Consider the following 8,242-nt stretch of genomic DNA (forward strand, 5'->3'; position numbering starts at 1 on the left):
TTGACTAGTTTTCTGTGAATATGGTTTCAGTGTGTCTGCCCTCTGATGCCCTCTTGCAACACCTACCATCTTACTGGGGTTTCTCTTACCTTGGACGTGGGGTATCTCTTCACGGCTGCTCCAACAAAGCGCAGCCGCTGCTCCTTACCTTGGATGAGGGGTATCTCCTCACCACTGCCCCTCCTGACCTTGAACATGGAATAGCTCCTCTAGGCCCTCCTGTGCCCATGCAGCCACTGCTCCTTGGACATGGGGTTGCTTCTCCTGGCTGCCACCCCTGGCCTCGGGTTGGGGGTAGCTCCTCTTGGCCACCGCCCCAACCTCGGACATGGGGTAGCTCCTCTCGGCCATTCCTGCGCTGTCACAGCCTGGCACTCTCGGCCGCTGCCCCTGACCTCAGACGTGGGGTAATTCCTCTTGGCCGCCGCCCCTCGGGCATGGGGTCCTCCCGGCTTCTGCCCCTGACCTCGGACGTGGGATAGCTCCTCTCAACCATGCTCTGTGCGCCATTGCAGCCGCCCACGCTCTGTGTGCCATCGCAGCCGCCCGTGCTTTAAATTTAAATACATTTAAATACTCCTAACACTCCATACATTATGAACACTTTCATAATTCATGCCCCTAATGATGGACACATACAAATCAGTATACACAAGTAAGACACATAGAAATATCTCCAAGAAACCACTTATGAAAAAACTTCCATATACCAAATGATCCCTAGCTAGTAGAAGCCAGCTCATACATCTGCATATACTAACAAATAACTATATCACGTATTTCTAGTACATATAAATGAAATTTACCAACTCCCCTGTATAAATCTGAAACCTCACCTTCTCATCAGATACACACATACTAACTTCTCAAAATATATAAGCCTAGGAAGCCCCTACTGAAAAACAGAAATCCAAGGCACTAGCAAATATTCCTCCAAATGGCCATGCCCCTGAATATACACACAAGCTCATTATACACACAATTCTCCATAAGCCCCAAATATAACCGTAATTACCCACTACACTACAAATATACAAAGATACGACTATATACATATACTCTGTTTCAAATACATACCACACTACCTGCATATGTTTATCCCACATTCCCAAATTCTCACACAGAATTAATTCTTCCATCTTGCAAAATACAGAAACACATAAATACAAGTATAAACAACATCTGCCAGCCCCCCAAAATAGCCACATACTATTTGTGGCTACACAGCAAAATATATATAGATAACTCCATAGATAGCTCCTGAAAATCCACACACACAAAAACCACAGAACCGTACAACAAGCACTAGACACAAATGGTATCTTCAGGACACAAATTATCATCTGACATTACTCAAGTATACAGAATAGACTGTACATCCAAACTAATATACACCAGTACTTTTCCTAACATTGCCCTTACATATATGATAATCTACCATTAAACAAATACAAATCCCCAAATTCATGGGTGAAAAAAGCACATGTAAAAATAGTCCTCAAACATCAAACACCTAATCACCATCTACTTGATGCCTGTGTTACAATCTCAACACTCTCCAAATACAACACTCACCCTTACACACTCTCACAAAAATAGAGGCATGAACTCCTCTTAATCACAAATATCTACAGACAAAACCAACCTGCACATTGGACAACCTATCAGACTCCCACTAACCAATTAATTATGTACAAATCCCATCTATGCTTGCAAATCAATCATGATTTGACATCAGACTACAAATAGGTGTCTGCTACTTCACTGTGGACAAGAGTGTCCTTTGAACATGTGTTGACTGGTATTTTCACGTTAAATAGGAAGACAACTGTGAAACTATGAGAATGTATGTTAGAACTTCACTCACTTTCCACTCATTTTCCAATGACCTGCGCTACTTCTTGCAATGAGCATTTTCAAGTGGAAGAAATTCCCATTAGCTTTTTATACTCCTCAGAAGGCACGAACTAGAATGGCACTTGTTTAACTGATCTCACGATTGACCCTCCACTGGTAAACTGCTCTCATGATTTACCCTCCACTGCAGGCCCTGCAGTTGGGGAAGCATTCTTGCAACCTGCTCCCCAGAGGTGCCAATAACCCTGATATAAACACTGCAAGGGAACTGAGCACTATAGGGAAGTCTACATATACTGACAAGGAAACAAGTAACCCCAGGGTGAAACACCAACATAGAGTGCAACACCTGAGGTTTGAAAAGTCTGTGTCTCACTTACCTCAAAGTTCCTGTTATTGATTCTAGAGACTGCCATGAGTAAGTGGCACCTCTGTTCACGCAGCCAGGTTGGCTGATGGGGCTCCACCCTCTGTATTTCAGCTAGAGTTCCTGTCTTCCTGAGCAGACAACCTTAAAAGAAGCTGGGAGCAGCTCTTGAATAATGGCCGTCAGCCTGCCCACAGTGGGCATGCGCATGCGTGCAGACATGGGGCACACAGACAACTGTCCCAGGAGGTCGCTGCAGGAGGGTAGAGAAGTTGAGGGTTTGGACACACTGAGGAGCTTCTATGTCCATGGCTTCTCACCAGGAAGCTTCATAGCACTCTCTTCTTAAAATCAGCTCTTGTGAGCTGCTCAGCGGTGATTTTTACATTGCACGCATGAAATCCATGCACTTAGATACAAGAGTTTTGGAGAACTCCATCCTTAAATTGGGAAAGTCTTTTCATGACCTTTCATGCCTTTTCATGACTTTTCATGCCTTTTCATGCCTTTTCATGCCTTTTCATGCCCTTGGACTGCAGTTCCTTGATTCTTATTTATGTCTGTCAAAAACCAGTAGGTCCTTTTACCTAGTAGGCCAAAAGTTTCCATTAAAGAAAAATTCTAGCAAAGAATTTCAGATCTGGGAAATGCTCTGAGATACTGTCTGCTGACTCCATTCCTACACTCTCCAAATGTACTCACTCTACTAGAGTATTTTTTCTTATTATTTATTTACTTCATGGAGGTTCTTCAGTAAATGTTGATTCTCAGATGTTTCCTTGCAAGGTTTTTGTTATATCAAGAACTTTGGTCAAGACTTGAAAATTTGGGTCAGTTTCAGTTGACATAGCAGTAGCATGGGAATAATTTTATGCTCCCTTCCATTTATATTATATATTGGAGAATTTAAGCTGCCTAATCTTTAAAAAAAGAAAAAGAAATAATAGCAGAATCAACTTACTGTTTTGGGTTAGTAATACTTTACAAAGAAGACTCAATCATCAGATTCTCTTAGTGATAAATTCCAAAATTAGTACCATTTCTACTTCATAGGATACCTCTTAAAACCCCTGGTATCTAACAATACTGAGCGCCTGCAAGCACACAGATTGAAAACTCTACAAGACATAAGCATGGGATCCCATTGTACTTCTAATATTCCATGCTTCAGTAGAATATGATTGGTCATCTAAGGTCTGTGATCCATAACCATAGATTTTTTGTCTCAGCAAACACTACCTGCCCCCCACCTTTCTGCATAAATAGTCAGAGATCATGGTCCAAAGGACTTTTGCTACTCCCTTCTGTTGCCTGTCTCCCCAGATTACTTCTGGACTGATTTAATTATATCTGCTTCTGTGGTCTAAGATACTGATGGAGTACAAAATGATTGTAGACGTGAGGTGGGATAATTTTTTCCAAAATTCAATTTTTATATCAGTGACCCTGGGAAGGTTCATTCAAACTCTACTCAGAGCCATGAATAAGAATTTTTTTTTAACAATTTATTGATAGTACAAAGGGAAGAATCAACAAGAAAGCCTGCCTTTCTAGAGTCCAGGGTACAATATTGTACCTCCCCATTCCTCTAGTGTGAAGTTACTGGTTAAAAATAATTTCATCTTTTCCCATGAGAAAAGCTAAAATAGTGAGAAATGTCTCCAAGTTGTTAATTTCTTCAACCCTTAACAGTGTGACTGCTGTTTTGTTTTTGTTTTTGTTTTTTTCTTTTTTTTAATTTTATTTAATTTTTAAACTTTACATAATTGTATTAGTTTTGCCAAATATCAAAATGAATCCACCACAGGTATACATGTGTTCCCCATCCTGAACCCTCCTCCCTCCTCCCTCCCCATACCATCCCTCTGGGTCGTCCCAGTGCACTAGCCCCAAGCGTCCAGTACCGTGCATCAAACCTGGACTGGCATCTCGTTTCATACATGATATTTTACATGTTTCAATGCCATTCTCCCAAATCTTCCCACCCTAGCCCTCTCCCACAGAGTCCATAAGACTGTTCCATTCATCAGTGTCTCTTTTGCTGTCTCGTACACAGGGTTATTGTTATCATCTTTCTAAATTCCATATGAAAAGATGCTCAACATCACTCATTATCAGAGAAATGCAAATCAAGACCACTATGAGGTACCATTTCACACCAGTCAGAATGGCTGTGATCCAAAAGTCTACAAATAATAAATGTTGGAGAGTTATTTAAACTGTGCCATTTTGAGATAGTGGTTATATAGCAAATGAAAACTGAAGCAGTATGCATAGAATATAAGCAGAGGGGGAAAAATGGTTTGTTGAGTATTAATTATTCCTGTTACATAATTTTATGAAATCATTTTTAATGTTTTGTATTATTATGTAATGCCATGTATTATTATGTAATATAGAGATGTTAGATTTATAGATGAAGTGAAGAAAATATTTGCAAAACATTTTTTCAACAAAGAATTTGTAGCTAGACTATACAAAAATGTTTATAAATAATAAAAATAAATAAATAATAATAAAAACACCCCAATTAAAAATAGGGACATGATTTGAACAGATACCTCACCAACAGATATATAAATGGCTATTAAATAATGATATAATAGATAGTAATGATGAAAATAATAATAAACAGCAAAAACATAAGTTATAGAAATATATTTTGCAATTATACATGTCTTTTTATGTCCAGGCTTTAAGTGAATGTTCTCTGTGGTGCTTCCCAATGTCATGTCAGTTGACCAGCCATTGAAGACACAGGTTATATGCTCAGTTGCTCATCGTGTTTCTGAGATACCAGAGAAGGATGTTCCATACTTTCAGTAATGCTTTCACACAAAAAAATAAAAGATAGGGAGGAAAACAAATATTCTGTTTGCAATTAACCTTTAGACTACAAGATGCCACTTAGAAAAAGTTTTCAAATTAATTTGGATTAGATTGGGTATAGAAGGTTCTTGAGCTGTTATAGGACAGCACTTAAGAAAAGCTATTTGATTTTGTATTCCTAGCACCCCTGCCTCACACCATCTTGTTGCACTTTATGTATTTTAATTGATTAAAGAAATATATGTATTTAAGATCTATCAAGTGTTTAAAATGATTCAGGCTTGATTCTCATCATTTAGTCAAACATACAACAGTGATTGATGTAGGTACTATACTCTCCTCATTTTACAGGTCAGACAATTGAGACAGAAAAAATAAGTAACTTGATCAAAGTGCAATTGACTAGTTGGGTACAAGAGATAGCACAGAAACCAAGATGGCTTCCTCCCTAATCCGGTAATTTCATAAATGCAATCTTGTTAATGAGATATTCTGCACAGGAAAACACACACAGACACAATCTCTGAGGTTCTTACTATATCTTTTAAGACAACCTAATACAATCTGTTCTAGAATTAACTCCCAGCTCCTAATGGTTGGAAGTGACAGACTTTATTTTCTTGGGCTCCAAAATCACTGCAGATGGTGACTGCAGCCATGAAATTAAAAGACGCTTGCTCCATGGAAGAAAAATCATGACAAACCTAGACAGCATATTAAAAAGCAGAGACATTACTTTAGCAAAAAAGGTCCATCGAGTCAAAGCTATAGCTTTTCCAGTGGTCATGTATGGATGTGAAAGATGGACCATAAAGAAATCTGAGTGCCAAAGAATTGATGCTTTTGAACTGTCATGTTGGAGAAGACTCTTGATAATCCCTTGGCCTGTAAGAAGATCAAACCAGTCAGTAATAAAGGAATATTCATCAGAAGGACTGATGCTGAAGCTGAAGCTCCAATACTTTGGTCACCTGATATGAAGAACTGACTCATTAGAAAAGACCCCATAGTTGGGAAAGATTGAAGGCAGGAAGAGAAGGAGACGACAGAGGATGAGATGGTTGGATGGCATCATCAATTTGATGGACATGAGTTTGAACAAGCTACAGGAGTTGGTGATGGGCAGGGAAGCCTGGCATCCTGCAGTCCATGGGGTTGCAAAGAGTCAGACATGACTGAATGACTAAACTGAACTGAATAGTTGGAAAGTTATCCAACTATTAGTTTGCAGCAATTTTGAAACTTTTAAATGTTTCCTTTATCTGGGGGCTATGAACTGTGTTTGGCTCTGTGAAAACAAGTGTTTAATAAAATGTTTGTGTGAGAAGTTGAGTATGTGCTGGCAAGGTTGTTGCAGGTTCTTAGCTACAGTTTGTCCCAGGCACTGCAGGGGTAAAGAATCCACCTGTCAATGCAGGATAAGCAAGAGATACAGGTTCCATCTCTGAGTGAGGAAGATTCCCTGGAGGAGGAAATGGCAACCCACTCCAGTATTCTTGTCTGGATAATTCCAAGGACAAAACAGCCTGGCAGGTTATAGTCCATGGGGTCGCAAAGAGTTGGACACAACTGAGCATACACACAGCTGGAGTTTGTAATCAGGGATTTAGTTGAATCCTGGAACCTTATATCTCAGGAGGGATTTATCTTTCATTTTAAGACTTTTTTAGCAGCGTCTTTTATGTCTTTGTTTCTCAAACTATAAATCAAGGGATTCAGCACTGGGATGATGATGGTGTAGAACACTGAGATGATTTTATCAGTGTTGGGAGAATACACGTAGCTGGGTCATGAGTAAATGAAGAGCAGAGTTCCCTGGTAGATGGCCAAGGATGTCAGGTGAGAAGCACACATAGAGAAGGTCTTCTTCCTCCCGCTGAAAGAATGGATCTTTAAGACTGAGAGGAGAATGTAAAAGTAGGAGATTATGATGATTTTGAAGCAGATAATTTTCACTGAGCTGCCATATGTGGAGAGAAGCCACTCATTAAGTGACGTGTCTGTGCACAATAACTTAGGCAAGAGAGGGAGGTCACAGAAAAAAACGATTAATGACATTTCTATCACAGTATTTCAGAATAAACGCAAAGGATGTGTGCACCAGGGAACTCATATTGCCTCCAGAGTATGACAAGATGATCAACCACATGCAGATGCCCTGAGACATCACAGCCGTGTACAGTAAAGGGTTACAGATGGCGACATAGCGGTCGCCAAGACATGGCAGCCAAGATAAAGGATTCGGTATCTGCAAAAGTACAGAAGAAATAGAACTGCAGGGCACAGCTGTGATAGGAAATTGACTTGTTCTGAGAGGAAGTTGACAAGCATTTTGGAAATGATGACTGAAGAATAACAAAGGTCTACAAAGGATAGGTTACTAAGGAAAAAATACATGGGGGTTTGAAGGTGCAGATCAACCCTGATTAACATCATCAATCCAATGTTCCCCATTAAAATCGTAGAGTACAAAGTCAGAAACAGGAGAAACAAGACAATCTGCAGTTCAGGGAGAGTTGAAAACCCTAACAGAATAAACTCAGTCACCAAGGTATAGTTTCCATCTAAAAAGTCCATATTCTGTGCTGTTTTCTTCTTATGAGAATTCTAACATCCTGAGATACTATGTTGATAGAGAAAAAAAATAGATATAATTATAAGGTTATTTTATTGTTTCAACAAACAAGCAATCAAGTCAAAAGTCCCAGACCAAATCTTCCAAATATAAATTCTGAGGAACATATTTCAGAATTTGGTAGCTTTATCTCATGGTTGATAGTTTTATTTTGTTTGATTAATAGCTAGTTCTTCCACTGGACAGACATGTGCAGATAACATCTCATATTTCTTACTTTTTAATTCTCAAGTATAGACCTATAGCTACTACAGAGGAGTAAATGAGTAATGAAGTAATAAATGAAATGATGATAAGAGGAAAAATATATCTGTTATTAAAAGTATGTTAACTTGAATACATTTTGCAATGATAACTCTAGAACAATGTACTCCTCTGTCCAGTATTTAATAGATAGCAGTGTGTTGTACTCTTGACTGTGATTAGAGCGATGCAATGAAATATTCTTCAGCTATTACAAAAAATAATAAAAGCAAAAATGATATTAGTGAAGTTAAAGCAAATGTCAGTAAACATCAGCTGAGAGCATGTTTTAGAAAGTGATGAGTTTAAGG

General features: G+C 39.0%; 1 pseudogene; it reads right to left on the reverse strand.

Moving 5' to 3' along the window:
- Positions 1–6,685: 6,685 nt before the first annotated feature.
- Positions 6,686–7,630, reverse strand: LOC104987640 (annotated as a pseudogene).
- Between the last annotated feature and the right edge of the window lie 612 nt (positions 7,631–8,242).

The sequence above is a fragment of the Bison bison genome, unplaced genomic scaffold (assembly GCF_000754665.1).
Source record: "Bison bison bison isolate TAMUID 2011002044 unplaced genomic scaffold, Bison_UMD1.0 scf7180017864103, whole genome shotgun sequence".
NCBI classification, from domain to species: Eukaryota; Metazoa; Chordata; class Mammalia; order Artiodactyla; family Bovidae; genus Bison; species Bison bison.